We start from the raw sequence: 10,590 nt of genomic DNA on the forward strand, positions 1-10,590 counted from the left end.
TGGCAGCATTATTTTCGTTAAAATTATTTGTCATTTGAAATAATTACGCCAAGTCGTTTGTCCATTTTATCGCCGTAACTCAACTAGTCAGTGTTGTCGTATTTGAAAATTTATTTTAAAAATCAAAAAGAAAAAGCAATTCTTTCTTTGGAAATGTGTTTAATAATGCCTTTTGGAGCTTGGCATCATGACTAGGCATATTAATATCAAATTATGATATTCTGCTTGTGCTAATGTACCCACATCTTTACATCTGAAATTAGCATGATATTTTTAGTTCAGATTTCAGTTTTTTGTTGCATAGTATGCTGACGACAATAGTAGAAAAATACAGGTAGACGCATCAATGCTTGGGAACATTATGTCAAAAAACTTTAAATGTGTTTGTAGATTTTTATGTTTTCTTATACGAGGTCGTTCGGAGGTTTTTATAATTCACGTTTTTCAACATATTTTACAAATTAAAAAATTTTTCTTTCAACATTTTCAATTCCAAAATTGGTTTTACATTGTCATTGTACCAGTATTCTTCTGCCATGGCTGACGTGCTATCGAATTACCAGTCATGGTAAGAAAATGAAGGTATATGTATAAGGCTTGTGGACATTGATAATTCCCAAGAATATTAAGAAATTTTTGCAAAAGTAAATTAATTTTAACATATTTTCTTATATTATGTTATTAAGAGGATGCGTGTTTTTAACCAATTTATATTAAGGGAAAAACACAAAACATAAATTATCTAATATAAACACATCTTCATTTAAAAATGTTGGACAATTTATTGTATCAACAGATGGCTACCATGGTAGAAATATATAGGTAGTCGCATCGACACAGCCGCTGGGAAAATAAGTTGACTAACCGATTTTGGAATTGAAAATGTTGAATGCAAAATTATAGAAATTTGTAAAAAAAAATAAAAATGCATATCATAATAACATCCAATTTGCGTCGTATAAGAAAACATTTGAAAAATATTAACATCAATGTTCCCAATCGTTGATGCTTCTACCTATATCCTTCTACCATTGTTGCAGTGCAATAATTTTAAAATGTTTTATGAAAAATAAGTGGATTTTTAAAAGTTTTTCTTTATACGACGTAAATCAGAGGTTGTTATAATATGAATTTTTCAACAATTTTTACAAATTTTAATCATTTTTCATTCAACATTTTCAAAATAGGTTTGACAGTTCATTGTCCCAGCAGCTGTGTCGATGCGACTACCTGTATTCTTCTACCATGAGTGCAACTTTATACATAGACAAATTAAAATATAGACCATGGCAGAAGAATACAGGTAGATGCATCAACGCTTGGGAGCGTTGATATGTCAAAAAATGTAAATGTTTTTTTAAATATAAGTAGATTTTTATATGTTTCCTTATACTACGTCATTCGGAGGCTATTATAATTCGCATTTTTCAACAATTTTTACAGATTTAAATAATTTTTCATTCAACATTTTCAATTTCAAAATTGGTTTGACAGTTCATTGTCCCAGCAGCTGTGTCGACGCGTCTACCTATATTCTTCTACCATGATATAGACAAAGAAATGCTCTCACCGTTTATTTTCGAAAAAATTCGGATCAACAGATGTCGTCTATATCGTTTCAGGGGTTTGCGTGGGAATATTGAAATCACTCAACTTTTAAATGTTACAAATATATGTAGGATATTTGTCAATTGAAAATTGTTCCATGACAAAAGAAATGAGAAAAGTACGTGATGACATCGAAAAATTCGGGAAAACAAGTGAAAATCTTGAAAAACGATAAAATGTGTTTTCGAAGTCGAGTGGTTTGAACGAGTAAATCAGCATGTTGACTATGTAAAACATGATGAGAGCCACCTGGATAAAAATACAAAACTAACTTTTCGTTGTCTATATCTTAATTTGTCTATGCTTTATATCCATGGTAGAAAAATACAGTTAACAGCAAGATGTGTTTTGCAACAATCGTAACAACAACCACATACAAATTTGTTTTTGTACGTAATACAAGTATCAGAGTTATATGTCCAAATATGTAAATAAAATAATTAGTTTTCAATAAAATTATTTTAATTTCATAAATATACATTTTTGGAATTTGGATTATTAAATTGAAAATACAGAAGAATAGTTCTTAAAATATTTAATTTTAATGCTTTCACATCATTCCGCTGAATGTATAATTGTTAGCTGTTGGTCCTAATCTCTCAACACTTCAAGCATTGGCTAGAAAATCGTGGAAAAGCTAACATCCGTTTCAAGTTGAAACCTAACAGCATACATACATAAAGTATTCTACATTTTCCAGTTTTATATCCATGGTAGAAAAATACAGGTAACAGCAAGATGTGTTGTGCAACATTCGTAACAAAAACCACATACAAATTTGTTTTTGTACGTAATACAAGTATCAGAGTTATGTGTCCAAATATGTAAATAAAATAATTAGTTTCCAATAAAATTATTTTAATTTCATAAATATACATTTTTGGAATTTGGATTATTAAATTGAAAATACAGAAGAATAGTTCTTAAAATATTTAATTTTAATGCTTTCACATCATTCCGCTGAATGTATAATTGTTAGCTGTTGGTCCTAATCTCTCAACACTTCAAGCATTGGCTAGAAAATCGTGGAAAAGCTAACATCCGTTTCAAGTTGAAACCTAACAGCATACATACATAAAGTATTCTACATTTTCCAGTTTTAGGAAACATGAAATATACGAATATTTTATCTAACGTGGTTTTTGCAGTTAAGGAACAGCGACCTAAACCGCAAAAAAAAGTTTCCGAACGCCTTTGGCGTTTTGTTAGGTACGACGGCGATTTTTTCTATTATTAGGCAAAAAAAAAAGTTCACATTGCTTTGCAGTGAAATTTTATATCAAAAAAGGGTATACCCATGGTACAATAAAAAGGTAAGGTAGAGCTCCCAGCTAATTACAATTTTTTTCTAGGTATGCCTAATGTGACCATTTATATTTTTCGTCAGAGCGGGAAGCCTGCGGAATTTTGTAAAAAAAAAAAATTATGCATTTAAAACCAAATTTTATTTAAAAACGGAGAGAATACGTATAAATCTAATTTATGAAATTAATCTTATGTCTAAGTATTTGTTTTATATTTGTCAGCAGAGCAAATCAGTTTTAAAATATCGGGTCTAGTTTTCAAGTAGGAATGGAGCTGATTACATTGTTTGTTGATGTTAGTCTTAGTAATTAAAATAGATTTTAAAACTGTCACAGTTAACTGCGTTTTTTCACTTGTCCATATTTTATTCATTAGGGAAAAAACTCTTTCGACAGGTGCGTTACTTCCAGGCATACATAACCAATACTCAATAATTGTGCGAAAGTTTGTGCAGTTGAGATTATTAGCACGGAAGTGTTTAAACAGCTCCACCCAACGGTCTTCAGTAGCAACATTCTCATCGTTCCAGCTTTTGATTTTTTCAACTGTGACGTAACTGGAAATAAGCGAAAACTCATCGAACACCTCCGTATCTTGGCTACTGGTAAGAAATCTTTGTGTGATCAGCAAATCCGTCATATTCTGTACGTCTTCCCAAGTAGGGACTTTTCTCAAATTTGACCATTCAAATACTGCTAGTTGTGCATTGAACTGGTACCACTGTTCCAAGTATTCTTTACTTGTCTTATAAAAATCCGCTGCCGCAGTTTTCACATTCTGCTCATCAACAGCAACGTCAGTTTTTTGTAATTTTACCAGTAGATTGCGGACGGAATGAGGAAGGAAAATCGAATTCTCTTTAAGTTCTAAGTTATCTCGGAGACGATTAATTTCATTCGCAGACTCTATTGCGGGCACGTTTTGTCCCTCGATTTTCAACACGGCTTGATGAAAAATCGCTGTCTGTGCGTGCAAAAAATATAACCATAATTCAGAGCTGGGATTTTCGAAAAACGTTTTTAAAATAGTAGGGCATTTATCTATGCTCAGAAAATAGGCTTTCAAAGGCTGAAACATTTTTAGAATTCTCTCAAGCGCCGGCATTAAAGCAAGCCACCTTGTTTTACTGTAGCCCAACAGTTTCTGATACTCTGTGTCGGTGGAATCACAGAACTCTTTCAGAACTTCTACCCGAATGCTGTAGATGTAGAAGAATGAATAAATTTTCACAATGATGCATTCGAAGTCAACAGGGAGACAATCTGCGGCTGTTTTGATAGCATTATGAATTATATGGGCTCCACACCCAATCCCAATGAGCTGCCTTCCGACGGATAGGTTCAATTTCGCGTAAACATTATTTATCCCTTTTCTATTCTTTCCTCCGAAATTGCAGTTTGTATTGTTTTACTGTAGCCCAACAGTTTCTGATACTCTGTGTCGGTGGAATCACAGAACTCTTTCAGAACTTCTACCCGAATGCTGTAGATGTAGAAGAATGAATAAATTTTCACAATGATGCATTCGAAGTCAACAGGGAGACAATCTGCGGCTGTTTTGATAGCATTATGAATTATATGGGCTCCACACCCAATCCCAATGAGCTGCCTTCCGACGGATAGGTTCAATTTCGCGTAAACATTATTTATCCCTTTTCTATTCTTTCCTCCGAAATTGCAGTTTGTATTGTCTGCACAAAATGCCACAATTTTCTTATTCAAATCATTGCAAGATAATACTTCTTTCAAATAATCCACAATTATATCAGATGATTCGCCTGGCTGCTTTTGAAACTCTAAAATCCTGACTCTCACGCCTTCGTATGGTACAAAATATCGAACTAAAACAGGGAATAATTTTATTGAGCCATGATTGGAAGCATCAGTTAATAAAGATATGCAGTGGGCTTCGTGAAGGTGTTCTTTCAATTCGTCCATCGCCATAGGTGCCAGCACATTTACAACTATAGCTTGTGATTTTGTAAATTTTTGCTCAAAACATGTTTGTATTAGATTTGAAGCACAGTCATTCGAACGAAAACTGTGGTTTTCTTGCACTGTGTGGTACGCCCACGCACCCTCCGCTGCAGCTATATCCAAGTCTTTGGGAGTCGCCAAATTTGTTCTTTTAAAAAAAGAAAGCATTGACGAGCTTGAAGCGGCAGCTTGATCAGAAAGCTTGTGTTTTTTCGATTTTAAATGCTTCTCAATATCACTGGCACCACCATGTCCAACACTAAAATCAGTACGACATTTTTCACACGTAACGTCTGATTCACCACTTCTTTGTTTTATAAATGGATACTTATTTTGCAAAGAAATGTTAAAAGTACACTTGCGTTTAGGCATTATTGTAATGTTATAATCACTAACATTGAAAATAAATTGTTTGACTTTGCTCGCCTTCTCCGACTCCGCGATGAAAAGATACCAGAACAATTTAGAGCGTCTATGCTTAGGGTACTGACAGAGTGTACTTCTACGTCGTCAAGTATGTTGGTGGTTAGAACACTTTCGTGCCCATTCACCATGACCGGTTATTGTTTACTTGAAAAGTATCAGTACTCTTTTATTTTCGTTTTCTTTTTGTTTACAGTATATGTGTGTTTACAGAATGTAGTGATATGAATGGAATACATAAGAAACTGTAAGCAAATATGATGATTATTTACAAATAAAAGTCAAACTTCAATTTTGCAAAGTGCAATAAAGTTGATTAATTCATCTATATTTTGTTGGTTTTTGGACATCAGGATTTCCGGTAAGTTATTAAATTTCTTGAACAAATCAAAATCATTCCTATGATTTTGATGCTTTTTGCAGAAAAAAATTATGTGTTTTTCATCTTCAATTTCGTTGCAGGTTTCACATAGATTTGAGTCAGCAATTCCAATCCTGTGGAAATATTTTTTGGTGTAAGTATGACCAGTGAGCAATCGATTAACAATCTTTATGTTTTCAGGTTTCATGTTTGATGAAAAGAACCAGGGCTGTTTAGCAGGCGCCGGGAAGAATTGGTAGAAGTAAGTTCCTTTAGTCCGTGAGATGTCCTTGTAATTTTCTATAAACTCATTCCACAGGAGTGACTCAATGCGTTTCGACGCATTTGTGACCGACAGACAGAAGTTGATTGGTGAACCAACATTTGCTGCATGCTTCGCAAAATAATCGGCTGTTTCATTGATTGGTATACCGACATGGGAAGGTGTCCAAACAAACGAGATTTTAATTAAATGCGAATTAACTATTTTGTTTAGAATATTGTACACAGTGAAATTGTGAGATGTGTTGTTTTTAAGCAGAAGACAAGCATTTTTGCTGTCTGTAAATAAAGCAGCTGTGCTGACACCGTCTTCGATCATCAAATCAATTGCCTTTTCAATTGCACATAGTTCACCAGTAAGAGAAGAAAGTTTTTCATTAATTTTGAAAACAAAATTTTGATTAGCAGATATATTGCAGACAGCGCAGCCTGAGTTGTTGTTAAAAACAGCAGCATCCGTCGCCCAAATAGAAACGCCTTCGGATCTGAAGTCGTTAATTAATTCGTAGTAGTGTGCTTTGAAATATTCTGTTGGTGTATTGTTTTTGGTAGTATTAAATATATCCAGCATGAAATCTAACTTGTTGGTCGGATGTTGGTTGTAACCAATTTTGAGATTTTCAAAAATTGTGCGAAACTTTGTATAGACATATCCAAGACTAGTTTTTCTTGAGATATTTGAGGTGAAGTATTCATACAGAGAAGAGTTGTATATTTTAAGTCTTATCAATTCTTTAGCCGCCAAATGTTGAGCTCTTAAATCTGTTGGTAGCATACCAGCAAGAGCGTATACCACATGATTTGGAGTGGAAGGCACCAGTCCCAAATTTTTTCTTAACAACTGATTTTGAAAGCTTGTTAGCTTCTTGTTTATATACATTGGTCTGTGATTTGGAATTTGGATTATTAAATTGAAAATACAGAAGAATAGTTCTTAAAATATTTAATTTTAATGCTTTCACATCATTCCGCTGAATGTATAATTGTTAGCTGTTGGTCCTAATCTCTCAACACTTCAAGCATTGGCTAGAAAATCGTGGAAAAGCTAACATCCGTTTCAAGTTGAAACCTAACAGCATACATACATAAAGTATTCTACATTTTCCAGTTTTAGGAAACATGAAATATACGAATATTTTATCTAACGTGGTTTTTGCAGTTAAGGAACAGCGACCTAAACCGCAAAAAAAAGTTTCCGAACGCCTTTGGCGTTTTGTTAGGTACGACGGCGATTTTTTCTATTATTAGGCAAAAAAAAAAGTTCACATTGCTTTGCAGTGAAATTTTATATCAAAAAAGGGTATACCCATGGTACAATAAAAAGGTAAGGTAGAGCTCCCAGCTAATTACAATTTTTTTCTAGGTATGCCTAATGTGACCATTTATATTTTTCGTCAGAGCGGGAAGCCTGCGGAATTTTGTAAAAAAAAAAAATTATGCATTTAAAACCAAATTTTATTTAAAAACGGAGAGAATACGTATAAATCTAATTTATGAAATTAATCTTATGTCTAAGTATTTGTTTTATATTTGTCAGCAGAGCAAATCAGTTTTAAAATATCGGGTCTAGTTTTCAAGTAGGAATGGAGCTGATTACATTGTTTGTTGATGTTAGTCTTAGTAATTAAAATAGATTTTAAAACTGTCACACTTAACTGCGTTTTTTCACTTGTCCATATTTTATTCATTAGGGAAAAAACTCTTTCGACAGGTGCGTTACTTCCAGGCATACATAACCAATACTCAATAATTGTGCGAAAGTTTGTGCAGTTGAGATTATTAGCACGGAAGTGTTTAAACAGCTCCACCCAACGGTCTTCAGTAGCAACATTCTCATCGTTCCAGCTTTTGATTTTTTCAACTGTGACGTAACTGGAAATAAGCGAAAACTCATCGAACACCTCCGTATCTTGGCTACTGGTAAGAAATCTTTGTGTGATCAGCAAATCCGTCATATTCTGTACGTCTTCCCAAGTAGGGACTTTTCTCAAATTTGACCATTCAAATACTGCTAGTTGTGCATTGAACTGGTACCACTGTTCCAAGTATTCTTTACTTGTCTTATAAAAATCCGCTGCCGCAGTTTTCACATTCTGCTCATCAACAGCAACGTCAGTTTTTTGTAATTTTACCAGTAGATTGCGGACGGAATGAGGAAGGAAAATCGAATTCTCTTTAAGTTCTAAGTTATCTCGGAGACGATTAATTTCATTCGCAGACTCTATTGCGGGCACGTTTTGTCCCTCGATTTTCAACACGGCTTGATGAAAAATCGCTGTCTGTGCGTGCAAAAAATATAACCATAATTCAGAGCTGGGATTTTCGAAAAACGTTTTTAAAATAGTAGGGCATTTATCTATGCTCAGAAAATAGGCTTTCAAAGGCTGAAACATTTTTAGAATTCTCTCAAGCGCCGGCATTAAAGCAAGCCACCTTGTTTTACTGTAGCCCAACAGTTTCTGATACTCTGTGTCGGTGGAATCACAGAACTCTTTCAGAACTTCTACCCGAATGCTGTAGATGTAGAAGAATGAATAAATTTTCACAATGATGCATTCGAAGTCAACAGGGAGACAATCTGCGGCTGTTTTGATAGCATTATGAATTATATGGGCTCCACACCCAATCCCAATGAGCTGCCTTCCGACGGATAGGTTCAATTTCGCGTAAACATTATTTATCCCTTTTCTATTCTTTCCTCCGAAATTGCAGTTTGTATTGTTTTACTGTAGCCCAACAGTTTCTGATACTCTGTGTCGGTGGAATCACAGAACTCTTTCAGAACTTCTACCCGAATGCTGTAGATGTAGAAGAATGAATAAATTTTCACAATGATGCATTCGAAGTCAACAGGGAGACAATCTGCGGCTGTTTTGATAGCATTATGAATTATATGGGCTCCACACCCAATCCCAATGAGCTGCCTTCCGACGGATAGGTTCAATTTCGCGTAAACATTATTTATCCCTTTTCTATTCTTTCCTCCGAAATTGCAGTTTGTATTGTCTGCACAAAATGCCACAATTTTCTTATTCAAATCATTGCAAGATAATACTTCTTTCAAATAATCCACAATTATATCAGATGATTCGCCTGGCTGCTTTTGAAACTCTAAAATCCTGACTCTCACGCCTTCGTATGGTACAAAATATCGAACTAAAACAGGGAATAATTTTATTGAGCCATGATTGGAAGCATCAGTTAATAAAGATATGCAGTGGGCTTCGTGAAGGTGTTCTTTCAATTCGTCCATCGCCATAGGTGCCAGCACATTTACAACTATAGCTTGTGATTTTGTAAATTTTTGCTCAAAACATGTTTGTATTAGATTTGAAGCACAGTCATTCGAACGAAAACTGTGGTTTTCTTGCACTGTGTGGTACGCCCACGCACCCTCCGCTGCAGCTATATCCAAGTCTTTGGGAGTCGCCAAATTTGTTCTTTTAAAAAAAGAAAGCATTGACGAGCTTGAAGCGGCAGCTTGATCAGAAAGCTTGTGTTTTTTATTTTAAATGCTTCTCAATATCACTGGCACCACCATGTCCAACACTAAAATCAGTACGACATTTTTCACACGTAACGTCTGATTCACCACTTCTTTGTTTTATAAATGGATACTTATTTTGCAAAGAAATGTTAAAAGTACACTTGCGTTTAGGCATTATTGTAATGTTATAATCACTAACATTGAAAATAAATTGTTTGACTTTGCTCGCCTTCTCCGACTCCGCGATGAAAAGATACCAGAACAATTTAGAGCGTCTATGCTTAGGGTACTGACAGAGTGTACTTCTACGTCGTCAAGTATGTTGGTGGTTAGAACACTTTCGTGCCCATTCACCATGACCGGTTATTGTTTACTTGAAAAGTATCAGTACTCTTTTATTTTCGTTTTCTTTTTGTTTACAGTATATGTGTGTTTACAGAATGTAGTGATATGAATGGAATACATAAGAAACTGTAAGCAAATATGATGATTATTTACAAATAAAAGTCAAACTTCAATTTTGCAAAGTGCAATAAAGTTGATTAATTCATCTATATTTTGTTGGTTTTTGGACATCAGGATTTCCGGTAAGTTATTAAATTTCTTGAACAAATCAAAATCATTCCTATGATTTTGATGCTTTTTGCAGAAAAAAATTATGTGTTTTTCATCTTCAATTTCGTTGCAGGTTTCACATAGATTTGAGTCAGCAATTCCAATCCTGTGGAAATATTTTTTGGTGTAAGTATGACCAGTGAGCAATCGATTAACAATCTTTATGTTTTCAGGTTTCATGTTTGATGAAAAGAACCAGGGCTGTTTAGCAGGCGCCGGGAAGAATTGGTAGAAGTAAGTTCCTTTAGTCCGTGAGATGTCCTTGTAATTTTCTATAAACTCATTCCACAGGAGTGACTCAATGCGTTTCGACGCATTTGTGACCGACAGACAGAAGTTGATTGGTGAACCAACATTTGCTGCATGCTTCGCAAAATAATCGGCTGTTTCATTGATTGGTATACCGACATGGGAAGGTGTCCAAACAAACGAGATTTTAATTAAATGCGAATTAACTATTTTGTTTAGAATATTGTACACAGTGAAATTGTGAGATGTGTTGTTTTTAAGCAGAAGACAAGCATTTTTGCTGT

The 10,590-nt window shown here is 34.4% G+C and overlaps 1 long non-coding RNA gene across 1 annotated transcript; it reads left to right on the top strand.

Moving 5' to 3' along the window:
• Nucleotides 1-5,551: 5,551 nt before the first annotated feature.
• Nucleotides 5,552-6,278, top strand: LOC131804403 (uncharacterized). Its single transcript, XR_009343117.1, has 3 exons — nucleotides 5,552-5,673; nucleotides 5,775-5,935; nucleotides 5,993-6,278. It is a non-coding gene; the product is annotated as an uncharacterized LOC131804403 (long non-coding RNA).
• The last annotated feature ends 4,312 nt before the right edge of the window (nucleotides 6,279-10,590 follow it).

Source organism: Musca domestica, unplaced genomic scaffold (assembly GCF_030504385.1).
Source record: "Musca domestica strain aabys unplaced genomic scaffold, Musca_domestica.polishedcontigs.V.1.1 10, whole genome shotgun sequence".
Lineage (NCBI taxonomy): Eukaryota > Metazoa > Arthropoda > Insecta > Diptera > Muscidae > Musca > Musca domestica.